Genomic DNA, 25,411 nt, shown 5'->3' on the forward strand with positions numbered 1-25,411 from the left:
TAGAAAGCCCAGTCTTTCTCCCACAGGGTAGCTGGTCGTTTTGAATTGCAAGACTTTTGGATCACAGTCCAACTCATAGCTACTATGTCACTAGGGCTCTTTAACAGAATGTTTTAAATTACTCACCAATGAATAAATCTGACACTGTACAAAAATGTTCCATGTTGTTCCTATGGCTTCCTGTGTTCAGAGGCACCCTCACCAAGACTCCTGTGAACACAGTCTCTTGTTTAAGATGCACATCCTCAAATGTTTTTCCCATTTAAGACCCTGCTTCTGCCCCTTCACCTATTTTCCTTGTCTCAAATTTATTTCTCTCTTTTTTTTCTCCCTTCTGGACTTTCTCAGGTAGTATCATTTGTTCTAGGGACTTCCCCTTAGCTTCCAACCCTCTTGATTTGCTCTGGCCATGCCTGGTCTTGAACCCTAAAAGATTATCTTGGGTGGCTAAACTCTAAATGTTAAAGAATTCATTCATTTAATAAATCGTGGTTGAATGTCAACTTAACTGGTCCTTGATAACACTGTGGTATAGAAAAAACAAAAAAGGAAGTAAAAAGGGAACAATCTTAGGCTTTCAAGAATCATCTCCACAGTTAAAAAAAACAAACAAAAATACTCTCCACCATTGTGAAGAATATGAGTACTTGTGCGAGCAATGACAAAATGGTCTGATAAGTGCTATGCTAGATGACGTATGTCTTAGGATGCACGAGAAAGCTGCTTTAAATGAGCTTAAATATAACTCAGTATACTAAGAAGAGAGACAAAGAAAGCGTGTTTGGGTGGTAATTCTCTATATTTGGCTGAGAACTTACCTTGCTCAACCATCCAGGGTGGTTGTACTAGAAATGAAAGGTTTGTCAAAATGTCCTTCAGTGTAGGGCAAGGTTTGAGATTTACTTGTTACGTTGGTGCAACTAACAGGGGGAGCATGAAGAGCCCCACTGCTGAGGGGTGGAGTGTAAGTAAAAACGTGGTCCCTTCATGATGAGCACTTTAAATGAACATTTTACAAGCAGAGTATAGCTTTAATTCTAGTCTCCATGAATTCGTGCAGGCTGCTTTTTCTTCCGACAGTGAATTTTCTTCTACAGACTGGTAAACGATCATGTATGAGTCCTTGGTCTTTGGAAAGTCTCTACAAGGAAAAACCAATGACTTCATTGATGTGCCCGTCACACACTGGGCATCCATTCCTATCGTTCCTGGGAGTTTTGGTTTTTAACAGAAACAAATTAATTGTACTATCTCCTAATTTCTGTATAGTACTTTAAATATATATATGTGTATATATATGTGTGTGTGTGTGTATATATATATATATATATATATATATATATATATATATGAACTATGACCTAAGTCTATTTTATTCAACTGATCTTAAAAAAATGATTCCCTCTTTAAAAGACTATACTTTTTCAGTAATCAGACACCTCAGGGTTTTTTGGTTTTTGTTTGTCTTCCTTGTCTTCTGTAAAAGAATGGGGTAGCAATGGTGACAGCGGTATTTGTTCTGAAACTCTTGATTAGGTGACATGTGATGTGAGACTCATTTCCCATTGAGTAATTAAAAAGCAGACACACCCAATTGTTAGTGAGCTCCTCTGAGGTGGAGATAGAGGGATAGGCCTAGTCCACACACAGTTCCTCAGGCCTGAGTAATAGGGCTGAGTGAAACAACAAATGAAGGAAGTTCTGTCTGTAGCTTCTCTATGACCTCCTCTGGCTAAATGTAATCTAACACCTCAAGTTCTTCCAACAATAGACAGTTTCATGTCTTGATTTTTCTTTCTTTTTAAACTGGTTATCGCTCTTAACTTTCAGGAATATGTCAGGCATAAAAACTGTATATAAGGTGACTTTTGGTACCATATATTTTCATTAAGGCAGGTAGACTGTGATTTTGCTTTATAATAATTCCTATCTCATATGTTCAGATATTCCACACATAAAGCAAATGTCATGGTCACTTGTGTACTTTGATATGACTTTATTCGGCCCAAACACAGCCAAAGCCACTAATGAGTACAGGAATGTATTACTGTAATAAATAATAGTGCCAAATAGTGGCCGGAAGTAATGACTATCATAAACCAAAACAGCCTTGTTCAGAAAGAGGCGTACACTTAGGGTGGATTATCAAAAATAGCAGAACAATGTATTTTATGACGATATTTCTGGGGATCCTGGAAACATATATTTTTTGATCATTTTATTGGGGGCGCATACAACTCATCACAATCCATACATACATAAATTGTATAAAGCGCACCTGTACACTTGTTACCCTCATCATTCTCAAAACATTTGCTCTTCACGTAAGCCCCTGGCATCAGCTCCTCATTTTTCCCCCTCCACTTTCTTTCTTAATTTAGATAAAATATAATTTCTCCATTTATTTAGCCTAATGGATGAATACATAGCAGTCCTTTAGGCCTTGAGTTAATGACTTATCAAAAATACTGTAAGATTGGAAGACTACCAGTCTGGAAGTTAGAAATGCAGTATTAATAATATGATAGTTGATAGTCTAACTTATAAACTAGAAGTACTAAAATTGAGCCAAAATCCAGTTTAGACATTGTATCACCTTAATTAAGTTGTAGATGGTTTTGTAACTCTGTTTCTTCACTCATCTGTAAACTGGAGATAATAACAATCATATACACTTTATGGTATGGTTGTGAGGATTAAATCAATAACTATACGCAAAGGAAGGATATGGCATTTTATACCTCTGAGGGTTAGCTATTACTTTTTTTTTAAGCTATTACTATTTTTACTTGAGTTCAGGGATCAACTTTCAAATTATACTAGTCGTCTCTTAGTGTTGAGTATAAAGAAATGCCCAATAAATAAATATGCTTTTCTATTTCTCAGCACTATGAAGTCTCTGATAAGAGTCTTGTTGGTTCTGTAGGTTAATAAGCATTGAGGTGCTATTGGACTGACTGTTCACAGGTTCAAACCCACCAGTTGTTCTCTGGCAGACAGATGAGAGAGTCCACTTCTGTAAAGATTTACAACCATGGAAACTGTGGAGCACCTGTATGCTGTTCTATAGTGTCACTATGAGTTATGATAGTCTCAGAAGCAGTGACTTTAGTTGTGAATATGAAGTCCCTGGGTGGTGAAAATTGTTAAAGTTCTTGACTGCTAATTTTTTAAAATCAAAGCATTTTATTGGGGGCTTGTACAACTCTTATCACAATCCACACATACATTCATTGTGTCAAGCACTTTTCTACATTTGTTTCCGTCATCATTCTCAAAACATTTGCTTTCTACTTGAGCCCCTGGTATTAGCTCCTCAATTTTTCCCTCCCTCCCCACTCCCCTATCCTCCATGAACCCTTGATAATTTATAAATTATTATTATTTTGTCATATCTTACACCCTCTGATGTCTCCCTTCACCCACTTCTCCGCTGTCCATCCCCAAGGGAGGAGGTTATATGTAGACCTTATAATCTGTTCCCCCTTTCTCCCTCACCTTCCCTCCACCCCCCCACTCTCACCACTCTCACCACTGGTCCTGAGGGGTTCATATATCCTGGATTCCCTGTGTTTTCAGTTCCTATCTGTGCCAGTGTGCATTCTCTGGTCCAGCAAGATTTTTAACGTAGAATTGGGATCATGTTAGTGGGGGAGGGGGAGGAAGCATTTAGGAGCTAGAGAAAAATTGTATATTTCATCATTGCTACACTGCACCTTGACTGGCTCATCTCCTTCCTACGACCCTTCAGCAAAGGATGTCCAATTGCCCACAGAGGGCCCTGGGTCCCCACTCTGCACTCCCCCTCATTGACTGACAATTTGAGTGCACCCAGAGATACCCCACAAGGAAAGCCTGGTGATTGACTACGAAAACCCTATAGACCACAGGGTGACCTCATGTGAGATCACCATGAGTCAGTGTTGACTAACTGGCAATTGACCTTTTTTTATTTTATTTTTTTAAGTTTACGTGTCAGATTCTGTTTCGGCCTGGCAGTAGAGCTAAAGAAGAAAAAGCTCCCCATCTTAAGAAGTTTTAAATTCCCATGGGAAAAGAAAACAAAAACAGCGGACAGTAAAGAAGCAAGCCCATATATAAATAAATTTAAGTACTTTGAATTTTAAAAAAAGGTTAATGGAATGGAGAGTGGTGGAGAAAAATAATGGGATAGAATTGTTTAGATGAAGTGGTCAGGACTTGATTAAGGAGAATCAAGTGCGTGAGGGCTTGGAACACAACTGGGAAGAGAGGTCTAGGTAGTGCAAACAGCAGGTACAGAGGCCATGGGGCAGAACTAAATTCAGTGCTTCGCAAGCCAACATAAGGCTGTTGTGTGACAATGGAGTGGGGACTAGTATTCAGAGAAGAGGTCTCTTGTTCCTGGGTCCTACTGAGCCAATTCTAACCCATAGCAACCTCATATGACAGAATAGAACTCCTCTATAGTGTTTTCTTGGTTGAAATTTTTAAAATCATTTTATTGGGGGCTCATACAACTCATCACAATCCATCCATCCATCCATCGTGTCAAACACATTTGACATTTGTTTGGCTGAATTTTTTATAGAAGTAGGTTTTCAAGTCTTGCTCTAGCAGAATTGCTAGTTGGGTTCAAACTGTCAATCTTTCCATTAACCATTGCATCACCAGGGCTTCTAGAGATATATGATAGGAATAATAAAACTATTTCAGATTGAAAATAGATACATTCAACAAATTGAAAGAAATGCCTCAATAAGTATAAAATCTTATTATAACAAGGGTATATAAATATATACATAAACAACATTATGAATGTTCAGTGGTGCATTTTAATGCTTCTCATAAATATAAAGAATAAGTACTAAGTGACCAACCCTCTAAGAGAAACTCAAAAAACATGTCATATTTTGAGGGCAGGCATTCCCAAGGGCAGTCACACTCTGAGGTGAAAGGATTTCCTCCTCCTAACAGCAGCTTTGGCTCGGGCAGCCAGCTTCCAACATGCATGAAGAGAAAACTAGGAAGAAGAGTGCTCCGAGTCATCAGGTTCCTAGAAAGATCGTTCTTTTCTTCTTCTGAAGTTATGTGATGGGGCCCTGGTGATGGAATGGTTACAAGTGCTTGGTTACTAACCCAAAGTTGGCAGTTTGCACCCAATCAGTGGCTCTCTGGGAGAAAGGCTTATCCATCTGTTTCTATCAAGTTATGGCTGTTGTGAGCTGCCGTTGCGTTGGCTCAGATCCATAGCGACCTCTTGCACAACAGAGAGGGGCACTGCACAGTCTTGTGCCATCCTCACAATTGTTCCTGCGCCTGAGCTCAGATAGAGCGATTGTGTCAGTCCATCTCATTGAAGCCTTTCCTCTGTTCACCACCCTCCACTTCACCAGATATGAAGTCCCTGTTCTCCGGGGACTGACCTCTTTAGAAAATTTGTCCAAGGTAAGATGAAGTCTTGCCATCCTTGCTTCCAAGGAGCACTCCAGCCTTACTTCTTCCAACACAGTTGGTATTTTCATGATTCTTCTCCAGCACCACAATTCAAACGCATCGATTTCTCTATGATTTTCTTTCTTCAGTGACCAATTTTCACTCGCATGTGATGCAGTGGGAATACCATGGTTTGGGTCAGGTGCACCTTATTCCTCAAAGTACCATTCTTGCTCTTCAATACTCTTGAACAGCAGATTTATTTAATGCAATAAGTCTTTTGATCTCTTGACTGATGCATCTATGAGCACTGATTGTGGATCTAAGTAAGACAACATCCTTGACAACTTCAAACTTTTCTCCATTTATTGTGATGTTACCTCTTGGTTCTGCTGTGAAGATTTTAGTCTTCCTTACAAAGAGCCACAATCTATACTGAAGGCTACCATCCTTAATCTTCATCAGCAAGTGCTTCAATTTCTCCTGACTTTCAGCAAGCCAGGTTGTGTCATCTGCCTATGGCAGCTTGTTGATGAACCTTCCTCCAGTCCTGATGCCACACTCTTCTACTTGTAATGTAGCATCTCTGATGATTTTCTCAATATTCAGATTGAACAAGTATGGTGAGAGGATTCAACCCTGACACACATTCCTGATTTTGTACCATGCAGCATTCCCTTGTTCTGTTCACACAATTGCCGCTTGATCTGTGTTTTGGACACAGATCAAGCACAATGATGTGTTCTGGAATTCCCATTCTTCTCAAGGTTATTCACAGTTTAAGTTTATTTATGGCCCACACAGTTGAACACCTTTGTATAGTCAGTGAAACACAATGAAATGCTTTAATCTGAGAACCATCTAACCTCAGCGATGATGTCTTTTGTTCCATATCCTCTTCTGAATCTGGCCTGAACTTCTTGGAGTTCCCTGTCAAGGTACTGCTGCATCTATAAAATTACAACTCGTCAAACCCTGTCAGGTGGCTCTGCTTCGTCACATGGGATAGTTGTGAGTCAGAATCTACTTGACAGCAACCAACAATAACAAGATATGATGAGTCCTCTGTAGTGATTTTGTGTGTGTCTGTGTGCAAGAAGATAGCAGTATTTCATTCACCATTTGGATGAATGATTAACTGCTGAGTGCTTAAGTCCATCTAGTGCCATTATGCAGAGGGCTGTGGTGATGGTCTTCTTGGAAGAGTGGGATTATTGCCACTTAGGGATTCTGAGCCCAATTTGAATACAGGCTATCTGCTCACTTCTAGTTTGAAAGTTTCGGAAGCAGATGGCTGATAGTCCGCACTGGACGAGCAGAAAGGTATCATAGTCTATCATTAGTTCTTGAGTGGAAATAACTGTCAACTTTCATTCTATCCTGTGGCTTTTTGTATACTAATTGTGTCCAGAATATAACATCAGGGAATCCCAGGACTGTTTAACAACACATTGTGGTTGGAAACTGGGAGAATAGTTGCTAAGAGAGACGAAATTCCATCTGAAGAGGAGTTGGAAGCATGGGGTGGTGTCGGGGACCCCAAGTAGATATGAATGCTGCTCTCCAAGCGATTACCCAGCGACTGAGAGGGCGAAAGGAAAGGTGAACACCGTCTCAAGAAATTTTGCAGGTCACCAGCCCAGAGTCCTCAGAGAAGGATGTGTTAGCAGTGGAGAAAACTGGCCTTCACTAGACAAACACGTGGGACACTTCTACACTAAGACATGGCTCAGTATGTCAGAGATTCGTGCACCTTTTTCTTTTCTCTGACTCGAAAGTCAGAGGGGACTCCACAGTGGGGAGGAGGGTTGTCTGGAGCCAGACTTGCTTCTAGCTTCTCTGCTTCAAGCAAGCTGCCTCTTATTTTAATCTCGGAAGTGAAGGTACTCATATTTTAGACACATTTGAAATTGAAGTTTTAACTAGACAATGGAATTCTAGTAACTACCATTAGTTAAAAAAATATGGCCTAAAAAAAAGATGGACTGTTCCCAATAGTTCATTAAGAAATAATAGGAAACAGTATTTGACAGATCATGGGTGGAAAGTTTTTTTAAAAGTTTTAAAGAAAAAGTCTTATTGGCTTGTACTTCACATATCATACAATGGTTGGAAATTTTGATTAAAAGAAAGATAAAATTGTTTTACATTTATGTTCCTGTTAAAATGCACTGAACAGGTAAGCAAACAATGAAATGGGGCAATAAAATAAAATAAACACCCAAATCTGCCAGGGTATCTAAGTATCTAAAATCATAACCTCATGGAATTTAATATTATTTAAAAGTAAAAATTTAGCCAACTCTGTAATTTTGACAAAATGCCTATCCTGTCACCCACCTCTTTGGTTTAACAAAATAAATTAATCTTCTCTCCATTAGTAACATATAATACCAATTCTTCATGTCCTTGTCAGGAAAATGAACTAAGATAATTTCTCATCTTGCTACTACAAAATTCTGAGAGAGAAGTGATATTTGGGAAAGTTCATCTAAGGAACATTGTATCTATTTCCTATCCCAGAGACTTCAAGTTCTAGCCAGGATTAAGCTACAGCAGAGAAAGTAGATATATTTGAGCACACAAGTATCCTCCCTCTTTAATCAAATAGAGGAAAGAACTAGGAAGAAAAGGGCATTTATAGAGGTCTAAATACAGGCATGTACATATGTGAATAAATTTATGTATTATGGTGGGGAAATAGATATATATATATATATGCATCATAAAAGTAGTAGTTGTAGAACTTCAGATAGAGAACTAGAGAAAATAAATAATATTTTAGCTAAAAAACAAGAGGAGGGTAACCTCTCCTCAGCAACATTTTTACCTGATCTCTTCATGCTGGGATAGAAACAAGAGTAATTTAATTATACTGATGCTTTGTTTTCAGCTTGAATAAATTAAAGTATGTGGATACATTAAAACCAGTGCATGTGGACAAACTGCTCCAACTATACCCACTGCCATCGAGGAGATGCTGACTCATAGCAACTCTACAGGGCAGCTAGAACTGACCCTGTGAGTTTCCAAGACTTTGACTCTTTACTGGAGTAGAAATTCCAGCTGGTGGTTTTGAACTACAGACCTTGTGGATTGCAGCTGTCAGCATGGATTGCAGTCCGTCACTGTGCCACTAGGACTGCTCTGATAGGCGACAAGATCTGACAAATCACAGTAACTGTGTTTACCCAGAAGGCTTATTCGTTCACTCTTTTGACAAATTTGACCAGTGTATCTCAAAAATTTGGCCAGTGAAAGGATTCTTTTAGCATTATGGAGACACAACCTAAGTAAAATTTTGGGGGCTTCCATAAATTAATCAGATGGCTACGTATAGGCTTCTGTGTACTATCAGGCATAAAAGAACTAGGTTCAAGCTCGGGGATATTTAAAGAATGATAAAAGTCTAGCCACCCTGGCATTGTACATTTTGGGGTGCTCATGCCTATGGTTATCAGGTATCCCATTGCTGTGATATTGCTAAGTGTAGGAAGAATCCGTTCACTGGTAAAAATGCCTGTGCTTAAGTGGCTAGTTACAAGTTACTTAGCATAACTTATCCGCTGTGGGCTTCCCAGGGACTCAGACCCACAGCCATTCCTCCAGACCCTGCGTTTGCCTTTGCACAGAATGACAGACCTCCCTGGTCTCACTCAGAGAGAGAAGCTGAATTCTTAGAATATGCATATTTTTTCTTGCCTATGTTTTAGAAAAAGAAAGAGAGAGAGAAAACCTTACAGAATACAATATATACTTTCAGAAGCACATTAAAGAACATACGCATTTGATTGAAAGACAAGTTTTTGCTCTAATTCCTCTTTTACACTTTAGAAATCAATTAATTTATAAATGATTGACTGCTTTTGAATTCAACAATTCTACCCCAACAAATCAAAACAAAAAAAAGCACGAAATGTTTCATTCAGTGGACAATTTGGAATCTAATGCTTCTTCTCCCCTTCATTTCTCGGTCCTATGTCAAATTTCTATCCGAGTGTAAATTCATACGATACGCTGCAATGCACATTTAGCAGGCTGAGTGCACATTTAGCAGGACTAACGCTGGAAGGAAACTTATGATTCTCAAATGCTTTGGGCTGACATCCACTTACCCTCCATTTACAAACTCTTAACCTCTGGCTTTCTCTAAATGTAGCTTATACTCCTAGTTATTATTGCTATTTTAATTCATGAAAGCCCTTTACTTTTCTGATTCTACATCTCTAAGGACACACAAATCTCAGCATACAGAACCAGTTTGTCGTTGTTGTTAGGTGCCACCAAGTCAGTGACCCCATACTGTGCCATCCTCTTAATCTTTGCTGTATTTCAGCTCGTTTTTGTAGTCACTGTGCCAATCCACCTCATTGAAGATCTTCCTTTTCATTGATCTTCTGCTTTATCAAACATGATGTCCTTCTCCAGGACCTGGCCTCTCTTAGTACCATGTCCAAAGTGAAAGAGATGTAGTCAGTCAGTATAGTACAGCATCCTGCCTGTACTTCTTCCAAGAGAGAGTTGGTTTTTTTCCTGGTAGTCCATGGTATAGTCACTATTCTTCCACAACACCATAATGCAAATGTATCAATTCTCTTTCGACATTATTCACTCATTGTTCAGCTTTCACATATGTAGGTGATTGAAAACACCATCACTTGAGAAAAGAGTGTCGTAGTCCTTAAAGTAGCATCTTTGCTCTAGTACAGTTTAAAGATGTCTTGTGCAGCTTATTTGCCAAATGCAATACTTCATTTATCTCTTGACTGCTCATTCTATGGGCATTTGGGCATTGATTGTAGACCCAAGTACAATGAAATTCTTGACAATTCCAATCTTTTTAGGCTTCTGATTGGTTCAGTGTTAAGGATTTTTGTTTTCGTTATGTTGAGGTATAATCCACATTGACGGGTTTTTTTCCTCTTCATCAATAAGTGCTTCAAGTCCTCATTGCATCATCTACATATTACAGTTGCTAATCTGTTTTTAAATCATTTTATTGAGTGCTCATGCAACTCTTATCACAATCCATCCATCCATCCATTGTGTCAAGCACATTTGTACATTTGTTGCCGTCATCATTCTCAAAATGTTTTCACTACTTGAGTACTTGGTATCAGCTCCTCATATTTTCCCCTCCCTTCCCACTCCCTCCCTCATGAACCCTTGATAATTTATAAATTATTATCATGTTTTCATGTCTTACACTGACCGATGTCTCCCTTCACCTACTTTTCTGTTGTCCATCCCCCAGGGATGGGGTTATATGTAGATCATTGTGACCAGTTCCCTCTTTCTCCACCCACCTTTCCCTTACCCTCCTGGTATTGCTACTCTCATTATTGAACCGGAGGGCTTTTCTGCCTTTGCACAGTCAATAAAATATTCTGGTATTCCCAATTTTAGGCCAAGGTCCATCTGACATTAACAATGGTATCCCTCATGCCACAGCTTCTTTCCGACTCCGACTTGAATTTCTGGCATCTTCCTGTTGATTCATTGTTATCGCCATTTAAAAAAATTATCTTCAGCAAAAGTTTAATTACATGTGATAATGATAGTCAATAATTTTTTTAATTTGTTGGAACTGCTCTCTTTGGAAAGGTCACACATATAGATCTCATTCAGGTGGTTGGACAGGTCGCTGTCTTCTAAATTTCTTAGGATAAATATGTAAAAAATAGACAACAGATAATAAAGACGGCAGAGGGGTTGATGCATTTACTTGTGGAGTTCTTGAAGACTATCGGAAGCACCACAGCCTGCTGGAGAATCAAGCAGATCTGTCTTGGAGGAAGTACAGCCAAAATACTCCTTAGAAACAAGAAGGCAAAATTCTTCTCTTGTGTTTTGAACATGTGATTAGGAGAGACCAGTCCCTGGAAAAGGACATCATACTGGGTAAAATAGAGGGTAGGCAAGAAAAGATGGAGACCCTCAATGACATGGATTGCCACACCGGCTGCAACAATGGGTTCAAACAAAGAGATGGTTGTGAGGATGGTGTAGGACTCAGCAATGCTTCCTTGTATTGTACGGAGGATTGCTATGGGTCAGAGCAGGCTTGAAGATACTTATCACTACACTCACGGCTGTACTCTGGCTCTCATGTACCTGCCTTAATTTTTTTCAGCATCAACTTGAACTTACATAGGAATAAATGATGTTATAGCTGCAATTAACACCTGGTATTTTTTTCCTGATGGATGAGACTGAGCTGCTCCATCATCGCTTTCCTCAGATCTTGTCAATTTCATTTCCTGTGACTTTCATCTGGAGAAATCTATACACACAAAGTAGCTGTATATTACAGTACAATGTTGTTAGTTGTCCTGGGATGTCGTTGAGAGCAATAGGATCATATAACATATTTCTATGAATTTGGAGTCTGGCTGGTGTTTTTAAAAATGTCAAGCAATTCTGAGAAAGTGAGTGTCACAGATCTTAGCCAAAGTTTACACTATGGGGTAACCTCTTTCCTTTTGATAGCAAACATGTAATAAACATTTTCAAAAATATAAATATAAGTAGAATGAGATTAAGCTAATATCAATATTTCATTAGCAGCATTTTACATTTTATAACATGCATGATAGAAGAGATCAGTCTCTGGGAAAGACATCGTGCTTGGTAAAGCAGAGGGGCAGCTAAAACGAAGAAGTTTCTCTAACGACGGATTGACACAGTGGCGTCCACAGTGGGCTCAAACATAGGAACAGATGTGAGGATGGTGCAGGACTGGGTAGTGTTTCGCTATGTTGGAGACAGATGGGGTTGCTATGAGATGAAATCCACTTAACGCCCCCTAGCAACCACAACGACAGAACTGTATTTCTAACCTGGACATTCTTATCTTGTTATCATTGCATTTTTATTTTCAGCTAAGTTATACTTTTCAATTGAGGAGATAGAAATGTGATGGTGTATACTGATTAAAATTGAGGTAAGTATATTTATTTTTCATAGTGGCCATATAAGGCATGGTATAACTGCCCCTTTGACTTCTGAGACCATAACTCTTTATGGAATAGAAAGCCTCATCTTTTTCTCCCAGAGTAGCTTGTGGTTTTGAACTGCTGACCTTGAGATCAGCAACCCAACATGTCACTATTATACCACTGGGGCTATGAGTTAGATTTGACTCAAGGACCATGAGAGGATAATTCTTGTTAATCAATGTTAACTGGTCTACATTTTAGGATACAATGGATAGATGTGATGTTGTCTGTAGCCTTAAGAAGGGTCTACTCAAAATTGTAGTTTCTTGGTTTTTTGTTAGAGAGTAATTCCAGTTGTTTGCAGCCTAATCCTACATCAATCACTTCCCTATGGATCCCAATTTCTGCATATGTTCAATGAGCCACGAGAGTAGCGGATATGGACCAGAATCAGAGAGTACTTATTTTCTTTATACAAATGTTTAGGACTAGTCACACATCCCCTGTCCCCCTCTTTCTTTCATTTCATGCTCAATTTTTAGTCCCATATATGATGGGCTTAGGGTTCCTGTTTGTTAAGAACTCACAGATTAGTGGTGCTGACATACTAGCAAAGAGGAGAAAAAAGAAGCTAGTATGATGTCATAAGTGAGAACACAGAGCAGAAACACCTAGTCTATGGGCATTATGGGAAGTAATTTAAAGATTATATTTATACAGACACATCAATTTGCATATATATGTGTGAACATATATTTTTTAATGCAATATTTATTTTCCAGAAATAAGACAACAGTCACTCATTGTTGGCTGATATGCCTGGGCACAATATAATAAAAATAATGTACTGTCTTGATTAGAAGTTGCTATTTATAAACTTATTGAGTTTTCTTGAAGAACAATGCCACAAAATTTTTAGATATTTCCCTAAACTATTTGTTTCTAACATCTGATTTATAGTGACTACCAAAGGGAAACTTTAATTACATGCATGCATGATTGAGTGGACACAGAATCAGAGTCAGAGTAGGTCCAAAAAATATGGGTGTTGATCCTAGTTGATGGTTCATTAACATTGACCAAGCCACTTAGCTTAATTAAACCAATTTCTTCCCTGAAATCATGGTGATGCTAAACAAGATAATTTAAAAATTCCTTTCTAGATTTAAACATCCAACTTTTCAGAAGATTTTGGTTTACATTAATTTTTTATGATTATTTTCTTAGGACAATAGCTTTCATATTCCCACTCCTAGAAAGTGCTTATAAATTATTTATGCTCCCTATAAATTTTGTCCGTGTCTTATTAGTCACATAACCAGTCCCCATCATTCTAGCCAAGACTTGTCTGACTGGTTCAATTTGTTTAGCTCATCAGTGACTCCTTCCTTCACCTTAATCCAGCCCACAGTCACTGATAGAGTGGAGATGCACACACTTCCTTTCAGCCCTTGTTCTCCGCTGGGCTCTTTCTAGCTGGTCAGCAATGCATCGGTGAGTTCCGTTTTCCTTCCTGTCTGTGGGTGACTTGTAGCTTAAAATGACTAAGGAATGTGTAAATATTCCATTTATTCTGAAATATCTCATATAATTTATTGATTTAACATGAAATTATGTGGAACATTATATAGCTGCTTTTTAAATATATGAGTGCTCCCTGTTCTCTCATGGGCTACCTACCCCACAAGGCTTGCCTGTGTGCATTGGGAGGTTTCTAGGAATGATAAAGGCACATGCTGGCTGACAGCTCTCCTTCATTTGTTTCCACAAGACTCGAATGTGCTTTCTGTTTGCGTTTTACTCGTCTTATTGTGATAACATACTTAATATATATATATATATATGAAAAAATAAATCTGAAATATTACAGATAAAAATATGCTCATTTATGTCATTAAGCATTTTAAACCAAATCCACATCTAAATCAAATTTATAGATGTTCTGATTGAATAATAGGCAACTGAGAGAAGAGAATAAGAAACGGTCTGGTTAGATTTGGAAAATGAATCCAATAGTGTACATGGTCACAATCAACTTCTCTAGTAGAGAAGTAAATCATGATCAACTTGAAATTATTTTCTTTCAGTATTAAAACTCACCAGTAAAGAGGTTTTAATGTACTCATTTAGACACTGAAGATAATTTTATCTTAAGCTTACAATCCTATTTCTCCAATTGAGAGTTGGCATGTCATTTTTGATTAATTTCTACTTTGAGAACAGTCTGAAAATGTAAAACATCAAATGTAATCTGCAATCTTCATTTTTTTAGGGAATAACACTTGATTCTGTTATAGATAGAGATTTCTAAATACTTTTGATGAGAAGTTCAATACCTTTCTCCATATGAAGCAAGTCAGTCCCAGGAATTTCAAATTTAATCAGACTTCACCAGGCTCCCTACTTTTACAAAAATCTCTCTAGTATTCATGGTTGTTTTGTGTCTTACTCTCTTCACTGAATAATCTTGAAGAACATTACTGCAGAAAAGAGTGCTTTCCGAGGGCCTTCACCAAACTCAGAATGATCTGGTCTTGCCAACCTTCTATCTGAATGAATCTGAGTCTGATTTTAATGTATAGAAGCCCTGTAAAAGCACATGTAGAGGTTATTGGATCCCGGGGTAGTACAAGTGGTTTGCCCTGGACTATTAACCTAAAGGCTGACTATTTGAATCCAACCACAGGAAGGCAGAAGAGAGACCTGGCTGTCTACTTCCATAAAGATTACAGCTGACGAAACCCTATGGAGCAGTTCTACTTTATAACAGTCAAAATGAGTGAACATTCATTGGCCAAAAATGGGTTTGGGGATTATTGAGTGAATTTCTATAAGTGTCATATTTCACTAGAAACAAAAGATATGTCCATCTTTTAAGAATCCTGCTTTAGAGTAGGCCAAGTGTATTTCTCAAGGAAATGACTCTCTATGGTGGAAATTGTATGAACAGGTGGAGCGTATGTATTTGTGAATGGTCCTTTGTTGTTACATGCCATTGAGTCAACCTGGATTCAGCCCATGTGAGAGAGAGGGGCTGCCCCAGAGGGCTTTCTAGGCCTTTCTCATGCGGAACCACTGAACTGTCAGCCTTGCAGCTAGCTGCTGGGCGCTTAACTACTGTGAAGGAGCGTGTGTCTTGTTAACCAGATGATGGGATGATGGGTACTACACAGATTTTCTGGAGTAAATTTACCTACAGGGATGCTTTGAAGAAAGTGTTGTAATTAAAATACCGTGTGAGATAGAGATGATTTGTTTTTAAGGACCTTGGCTCATGTACTTAATAAGCAATTTTTTTTTTCAAATGGCATGCTCCTTCCTCTATCATGAAACCCTGGAAACCCCTCATTCACTTCACCTGTCTGAAATGAGAACTACTTTTTAGAAAATTTAAAGTCAGAAACCATTAGACCAGGAAGAAATTATTCTTACTCTGCTATTTCCCCCAAACTGTTATTTTGTACCTTTTCTGAGCATGAAGAGATAGACAAATATATTTCATAAAGACATGCAAATACAAATGCAAAGCAGAAGGTCAAGGAAAACTTCATTAAGAATCAGTTTATGCTTTGTTCTATTAAACTGGCATTCCATGATGCTCACCTTCCTGACAGGATTGCTGAAGACAAATGGGTGCATAAGCAAATGTGATGAAGAAAGCTGATGGTGCCTGGCTATCAAAAGATATAGCATCTGGGGTCGTAAAAGCTTGAAGGTAAAAAAGCGACCATCTAGATCATAAGCAACAAAGCCCACATGGAAGAAGCACACCAACCTGTGTGATCACGAGGTGTTGAAGGGATCAGGGACCGGGCATCAAAGAACAAAAAAATCATATCATTGTGAATGAGGTGGGGAGTACAGAGTGGGGATCCAAAGCCCATCTGTAGGCAAGTGGACATGCCCTTACAGAGGGGTTGTAGGGAGGAGATGAGCCAGTTAGGGTGCAGTGTAGCAATGATGAAACATACAGCTTACTTCTAGTTCTTTAATGCTTCCTCCTCCCTACTATCATGATCCCAATTCTACCTTACAAATCTGGCTAGGCCAGATGATGTATACTGGTGCATATAGGATCTGGAAACACAAGGAATCCAGGACAGATGAATCCCTCAGGACCAGTGGTGAGAGTGGAGATACCGGGAGGGTGAGGGAAGCTGGGATAGAAAAGGGGAACTGATCACAAGAACCTACATATAATCCCCTCCCTGGGGGATGGACAACAGAAAAGTGGGTGAAGGGAGACATTGGTCAGTGCAAGACATGACAAAATTATAATAATTTATAAATTATCAAGGGTTCATGAGGGAGACATGGTGAGGGAAGGGGAAAAATGAGGAACTGATACCAAGGACTCAAGTAGAAAGAAAATGTTTTGAGAATGAGGATGGCAACAAATGTACAAATGTGCTTGACACAATGGATGTACGTATGGATTGTGATGAGTAGTATGAGCCCCAATAAAAGGATTAAAAAAAAAAAGAATAAGTTTATGGGGAAGAGGCCTGGGAAGAGAAGCATATATATTTATTGCAAGCTTACAGTAAATCACCAAAAGTCACTGAAAAATCATTAAAAGTAAACAGAAATGATAAGCTTTAATAAACACATTTAGACAGATGAAGATGAAATAATAATAATATTAAAGTGTAAAGACTACTTTAAATTTTATGTATCAGGGTAAGAAGTATCTCTCAAAGTGTGGCCCACAGGCTGTCTGCATTTACTCACCTGAGTACTTATTGAAATACAGAAGCCTAAACTATGAGTCTCACCCCATCCGAAGGAAAGAAAAGTGATGAAATTTAGCCCGGTACCCTAGTGGGCCACATTAACATCTGTCTCCATGACCCTCATGAGACCATAAGAACTCAGGGCTGCCCATTACCAATCGCTCTGAAGGGACCACATTAGAAAGTACTGGGTAGAGTGGGGAAAGATGTGGAACAAATCTCTAAATCATCAAGAGCACGAGGCTTTAATCAGGATGTACATCACTGTTGATGCAACACCACCAAGGGAGCAAAGCTGAGTGAACAGAACTGTACGGGCTCTGCGGCGGACACAGGCCACTCCCGGTGGAGAGAGGCCGCCCGGCACGTCCACGTGCACATGTGTTGTCGGGGTGACTTTGTGCAGGATCCTGTTTATCAGGAAACAGACAAGGGGAGGGAGGGGTGGGCAAGTGCGGGCGGGTCTGGTGGACTTGCCTTTTCAGCTCTTCTTTCAATGTAACTTTTCTATGAACGAGCGTATCTGGCTGACCGTGCTCAGACAAGGGGACCCACAACAAGAAAAGGAAAACGACGAGAGAGTCTAGGCTTACTGGTTGGATAGAGATTGGCAGAATTCCTGAAACTATGGCCTTCAGTTTCCCTTCAGATCTGAAAATGAGATCACACCTCAGCATTCAACCAAACAAGAGGTACATTTATAGAGGGGAGCAATAACAATAGTGACATAGGCACATCTTGTATTAATCCACCATTTGTGAGCACAAGGGTGGTATTTATCAAGGTCACAGCTCAGAAACGTTAGGAAAGAAGGAGGTCTGAGACACAGGAAGGGCGACATAAATGTGATTGCCATCAATGACGTGAACACACGTGTGCGAACTGTTGAATGGAAAACGATCTGCTGGGCAAAGTTTCAGCCCACTCACAAAAGCGGTTAAAATCGAGAAAAAGAGACACTGCTTGGTCCCATGCCTTTCTCGGTCATTATGTTTGAGCCCATTATTGCAGCGCCGTGCCAGTCTGACTTGCAGAGGGTCTTCCTCTCGTTTTACCGACTCTCTACTTTTTCGAGCATGATGTTCCTCAGATCCGCTCCCTGCTGATAACGTCTCCAGAGGACGTGAGGTGAAGTCTCACCGTTCTTCTTCCTAAGCAACGTTGTGGTTGTACTTCTCCCAAGGTAGATTTGTTCCTTCTTCTGGCAGCTCACGACAAAACAACAACAACAACAACAACAACAACAACAACAACAACAACAACAACTAAGGAATGAGAAGGAAATAGAGAGGGAAAGAAGAGGGGTGGAAGAAAGCAAATATAGAGGGCCAGCTCTTATACATCGTAATAAATGTGTAATCGAAGCCCAGGAATCTATATTTTTCAAATTTGCACAAGGTGATTTTTATTTGTACTAAAGTATAAGAAGCACACATAGAGGGGAAATTATAAAAAAATGTGGAACTCATAAACGGAAACAAATAAAAGCACAAATGAGTAGACCAGGTTTTAAAAGGGGCAGTCTTTTGTTTCACTGAAATTGGTGTAATCATATCTTAACGGGAGGTACTCTCTCTCCAGTCACTGTTTCCTCGAAGGGAGAAGAGCACTCATTTAAGCAATGCCGTGGTGATGAGGAGAAAAGCATGATTTAGAAGGTATAGGTAACTGAAGGAAGGATGTAGACATTATATATGAGCAGTTTGCATTAAACTTGTAGGGGGTCTTATTTCAATCTCAAAACACCATTTGTTTGCAGAGATAATCTTGAAACACCACGTCCTGAAATTAGACAATACTAATACTCGAGGGCAATTTTAGTGAGCTTTAGGTCCAGGACTTCTGTGTGATCAGGCACAAAATATTTACTATTAGGCCTCTCTTAAGCTTCAATGAAGATTAGTCCTGGTCCACGGAACAGCTTTTAGCAAGTTCTCATCATGCGCTAAGTTCTGTGGGGAAGAAACTATTTACTGAGCACCTCTTAGGTATTGGATTAAATGCTCTCTCATTTAATTTGGATAATACTACCTACCATACATATTTATTATCATCACTCCTTTAATAGATGAAGTGACAGTGGCTTGGTTAGTGTCAGATCTAAAATCTGACCCTGGTATTTCTTGTTTTAAAATCTATTTTCTATTTACCATAACATATTGTGTACCATGTCGGGGAAACTCAAAGAAGATTCTTTGGAAAGGTCGTATTCTAACAGAAGAATATAAAACACACACACATAGAAAAAAATGTTAGTGTCTAAAGAATGACAGAGGTCATGTCCAGATTATTATGAAATAATAATGCACATAGATGCTGAGAGAGGAGGAGGAGCGGCACAACTTTATCTTCAATAGTATGTTTTTACATTTTAAAGATTGGCTCACTGCCTTGATGAAATGAATTTAAAATTGTGTTATATTTAAAGTAAAATGACCACGTGACTCCTTTTCTGGCGCTGTCTCAAAGATGACCTGTGACTTGTAACACTCCAATTACAGCACCATTGTTCTCTAGAAAGGGTTACGACATTCACTCTCGTGTGGAAACCAGGTCACCTGGGTGCAGATTTCCACGTCACTCATTTGTCAGTCTGTGTAGCTACCCAAACTGTCGAACGGCCCGTCCTTATTTTTCATTGTCTCCTTCCCTCGGCTTCAGCAGAGACAGGGAATGGTTAGACACAGTCAAGAAAAATAGCATCCTCCTGTGCTTCCACATTGACCCTGGTGTGTCTTTTCTTTTCTTTTTTTAAAACTGTTTTATTAGGGGCTCATACAACTCTTATCACAATCCATACACACATCAATTGTACATTCATTGCCCTCATCATTCTCAAAACATTTGCTCTCCACTTAAGCTCCCGGCATCAGGTCCTCATGTTTTTCCCCTCCCTCGCACCCCACCCCCCTGGTATTTCTAAGCACTCGTTATGACTTTAGTCTGAGCACGAGGAGGTCAAATGACCTTTTCATAGGGGTCACCTGATTCATAACAATGACAGTGATGAACCACAAAAATAATGTTATGGTTGGAGGGGTCACCACACACGAGGAACTGTATTAAAGGGTTGCGGCATTAGGAAGGTTGAGAAGCACTGGGTTAGAGGAACTGCCCCAAGAAATTTTTAAAACAGACTATGTGGGACATAGTCTCCTCTGAGATCACAGATGAGAAATATAAAGAACACTCTCACAGATTAAGGCAGAATTTCCTAGGTTGGAAGTGAATGGATTAGAGACTAGGGAGGTTTTAAGAGACCGGGAAAGAAAAATGGGCCTACAGAGACATGGAATCATGCCAGAAGCTGCAAGCCCAATAGTGTCTCAGGAACATATATTGTTTGGGCGGGTGATTAATTCCTAAAACTCTTAGAGTAGTAATTCAACGATACTAGAACTAATTTTACAGGAATTCAAAATATCATATGAGCTCCATTAAATTGTAGCCTACAATCTTTTGTCCGAAGATTTCACATGATATCTCTTTTTGAAGTAAATACAAACACGAAGGGTTTAGCACTGGTTAAAGTCAAGCTGAGTCAGTGCAGAACAAAATTTTAATTGCTATCATTTGTTTCACAGGTACCATGTGCCGGTTATCATCCTAAAGCATTTGATATTTTAAACATTTAGTTATATTTTTATATCCACTTTACAGAGGAGGAAACTGAGACTCAGAAAGATAACATTATTTGCCCAGGGCTAATAAATGGCAGATGGGAAATTGACCAATCTACTTGACCCCAAAGCTCAGTCTTTAATAGTATTATACCATCATCAAATGCTTTCTTTATTTACCTAGATGCTCAGCTGGTTTAACTATCTCGTGTTAAAATATGTAAAATTTACATTTTCAGAGTCATTTTGTTATTTAAGGGATGATTTTCAAAATATAGTTCTTAGTCTGGAAGGCAATCAACATTTCTGTTGGTAGTCTATAAAAGTAAGGAAGTGAAATGTTCAAAGATTAGGTGATTTCCTGGAAGGAACGGGTGGGTCAGTTAATATGAGAGATGGAATCTGTACAGAATCTGGTATTGCCATATACAAGAGGTAAAGTTATCACAGTTGACTACATAGCCTAAGAAATATGATGATGTTTATTACTATTGCCATTTGTACTTACATAAAAGTATATTATATGGTCTTTAAAAAAATTATTTATTGGACATTAAAACCCTATCAGGTCTTATTGAGAAAAATGTAGAGGTCACAAAAAAACCCTGATTTTATATATATGGAATATATGATTCCAACATGTAGTTTTTAATGGATACTTATTAACAACCCTTTGAAGCAGGCAGTTTTAATACAGCTCTAACTTTACAGATATGGAAATATTAGGAAGGTTGAGATTCACAAGCCTCTGAGTCATTAAACAATTGAGCAGGGATGTGAACACACATGTTCTAGCTTCAGCCCTGGACTTTCCATAGTCCAAGCTGTTTTTACTGCATCATGACCTCGGAAGTCCCAAGTGCTTCTGTGATTAAGCAGAGAAAATTTTCTTGGCACTCAGACAGTTAATTTTAGTGTTTCAACATTTCTAATCAACAAAATACTTTCAAGGACAATAAAAGAATACATCTGAAAATTTTCAAACACTCTTCCACACCACACAGCACATACATGTATTATTGGATTCAACAAAAAAGTTAACATTGGGCTTCATATTGAAATAGTTCTAAATCCTTGCATTGATCTGATTTCATGATCGACACTTGGAAGCTGCCTAGTTCATAAAATACTTAGAGCTGGACATGCTCAAAGAGGAATCGTTTTTAGATTTTCTTTACCAGTGGGAAGCCCTCTTTGCCCAAGAAGCCTAAGGTAAAACACTGATGTATGGAGCAGCATAGCTGTGATTGGGGCTTGGGAACCTGACCTGTTATGTCTTTTCCTTGTCTCCTGAGGCACACATGATTCATCTTGAGACATTTTTTAACAGACTTAAAGCCAAATACATTTCTCATTATGAAGGAGGTAATAATGACAATAGCTGACATTTATTGAGATTTACTTTGTGCCTGGCATAGTGTCATTACTCTATAAATACTATTTAATTTAGCTCTTAGAAGAACTCTATAACTTAGAAGCCATGGTTATCCTCATTTGTAGGTGAGGAACCGCAGACTTATTGAGAGTGAGTAATTGCTCTGAGCCACTTAGCTAGTGAGAGGCAGAGTTAGACTAAACCCAAGATGTTTGATCCCCAAAGCCCAGGATCGTAGCCACTAAGCAAGAAAGTCTTTAACGGAAAGCTTGATTTATTAAAATTAGTTTTCTCATTTGCATCTCAAAATCACCCGGCTAAAGAAAATTAAGAAAATTGCACCTAATGGGTTTGGGGTATTACAATAGTATCAAATTTAGTGATCTTGTAATAGTATCAGATTTAAATGTGGGTGTCCAGAAACCCAGTGTAATAGTGATTTACTTAAAAATAGAAGCTCATTTCTCTTTAATGCAGTGGTTCTCAACCTTTGTAATGCTGTGACCCTTTAATACAGTTCCTCATGCTGAGGTGACCCCCCAACCATACAATTATTTTCATTGCTACTTCATAACTATAATTTTGCTACTGTTATGAATCGTGCGACCCCTGTGAAAGGGTCATTCCACCCCCAAAGGGGTCACGACCCACAGGTTGAGAACCGCTGCTTTAATGTAAAGACAGTCTGGAAGTATGCAGTCAAGAACTGATAGGGAAACTCATCATGTAATTCAGAATCTAGGCTCCTACCTTCTGTCCCGCCTACATGTCCATGTGTCTTCCAAGTCATGGTTCAACGTGGCTGCTTGAGTTTCAACAAACACGTCTGGATTCTGACTCATATGTGTGTCAAAGTAGAACTATATTCCATCGGGTTTTCTGTGGCTGATTTTTCAGAAGCAGAATGCCAGAACTATTCCCCAAGGCACTCTGGATGGGCTTGAGTTCCCAACATTTCGGGAGCCAGCGAATGTATTACCATTAGCATCGGACCCTTCCATATGTTGTAAGCAAATTACTGGGGGGAGGGACAAGAAATTCACTAATCAAAAGCTTTACTTTTGGTGACTCATCTAGATATTAACAGGGTCCACACCTTTTCAGTTGTCTTTTATTGCTAAATCAACTCAAATAAGGCTTTCTTATTTACGAGTACTTCTAGATTAGTTTTAGGAAGGTCTAGTACATGGATTATAGTGTCTTTCCAGGGAAACAATAAACTGGAGGACACTATAAAGACTTAGCATGGGCTACCTGGCACATGCCAATTATAACTTCTCCCAATGTCTAGGAGTTTTAAAGCTGTCAAGAAACCTTACCACTTCCTCTGTGAACTGTTCCGAATGACTTTCTGTCCCTTAGTTGGCCCTTCCATTTTATTTTGCAATGTAGCCACCAGGAAAAGAAAGCATCTGAACAATAACACAAAAGCAGATAGTTTAACAAATACTTAATTTTAACCATAACTAGCATGAAACAAAGGAGCCCTGGTGGTTACATGTTGGGCTGCTCACTGCAAGGTTAGCAGTTTGAAACCACTAGTAACTCTACAGAAGAAAGATGAGGCTTTTCTGCTCCCATGAAGAGTACAGTCTCAGGAACTTACAGGGACATTTCTGCTTTATTCGATAGGGTCACTGTGAGTTAGAATTGACTCGATGGCAGTCAGAATATTCAGCATTTCTAGGTTAAGGTGTGGAAATAGTAATTTTGGGAAAAATTAAAGAACACCGAGATCAATCCCAATCTCCAATCTTCAGTGTGTGTATTTTCAACAAATACAGACTATGGGAGCACGTTGAATATCCCACACATGGGAGGTTAGGGTTGATGGAACTATGTGATAGTCAATATGTTCTCAGATTTTTCATCTGCTGGAAATAATTCTCAGATCAGTAGCCTTCCAATTCAGACTTACTTCAGCTTTATCTCTAGCATGCAGATATAAAAAAAAACTTAAGAAAGATTTGTTAGGAAGATTGGAAGTATGATATGCATATTTCTAAGTGTAAGACTGTGCTTAGCCTTAGCTCAGTTTTCGCAACTGCTTTCCTTCTGGTACACCTGCCATGATATATTAAATGTATTTGTTACATTTTTCACAATTGTTTTATTGCGAATTAGGTAGTGGTTTTGAATTTCAGATAATTAATTTGTATTCAACAATTTACTTATTAATTGATACCTGTACCCCCACTTTTGATTACTCTTTCCCCTCCTATGGATTACTATCTTCCCCTTCACCCAAGTTTTCCCTTCATATTTTAAACTGAGTCGACTTCCTTAAAGCAAGCTGCAGTGCTATCCCTTCTCAACACTGCTGTGGGAAATTTCTACTTTAAATATTACTAATTTCAGAATGCAAAGAGTTTGAGGAAAAGAAAGTAAAAACCTTACTGGAATGCAAGACTTATAATACCTCAATTTATATGTCTATAAACCCATATCTATGCAATTGCATAATACTATCTTTAAACTTGTACACCCTATGTGTGATTGTGAATTTCAAGAGGTCATACAAAGTGTCAAACTAAAGCTCAGTTTGCAGTACTCCATGCTGTACTGCATCTGATTGAGAACTCAATACTTTGATGACAGCATGGCGGAGATCAGATATCATCTTTACTGTAGAGTTGCCGCTAATATTTACTTAACAACCGGCATCTAACAAAGGTGCTGAGATCATATGCTTTCTTAATGATCTCTTTTTAAAGTAGGTGGGAGGAAATGTACTATTACTAGAGTTTTATGGTTGATTAAATACAGTCATGCTTAATCTATGGATTCACCAACTGGCTGTCCTTTTGTCGCATCTTGACAGTTTGTTGCATCTTGTACTAATGCTAGAAACTATACCATTGGTATTTCACATATCAGCAGGGTCACCCCTGGTGGACAGGTTTCAGTAGAGCTGCCAGGCTAAGATAAACTAGGAAGGAAAAGCCTGGCAATCTACTTCCCGAAATTAGCTATTAAAAAACCCCTATGATGAATAGATCTACGTGCATATATTTATAGGTTTAGTATTAAGGCAGCAGATGGACATTGGATGTCCACTCAAGTACTTCCTCAATGAAAGAACACTTTGTTCTATTAAATTGGCGTTCCATGATGCACACCTTCCTGACAGGATCGCTGAAGACAAATGTGTGCATAAGAAAATGTGGTGAAGAAAGCTGATGGTGCCCAGCTATCAAAAGATATAGCATCTGGGGTCTTAAAACCTGAAGACAAACAAGCTGAGAAGCAGCAAAGTCCACATGAAAGAAGCACACCAGCCTGTGTGATCATGAGGTGTTGATAGGATCAGGTATCAGGCATCAAAGGCGC

General features: G+C 38.8%; 1 pseudogene; it reads right to left on the minus strand.

Moving 5' to 3' along the window:
* Window positions 1-831, minus strand: part of LOC101639862 — a 7,130-nt pseudogene extending 6,299 nt beyond the window's left edge.
* Window positions 832-25,411: the final 24,580 nt, after the last annotated feature.

This window comes from Echinops telfairi, unplaced genomic scaffold (genome assembly GCF_000313985.2).
Source record: "Echinops telfairi isolate 266 unplaced genomic scaffold, ASM31398v2 ScPeMD7_7468;HRSCAF=8506_0, whole genome shotgun sequence".
Lineage (NCBI taxonomy): Eukaryota > Metazoa > Chordata > Mammalia > Afrosoricida > Tenrecidae > Echinops > Echinops telfairi.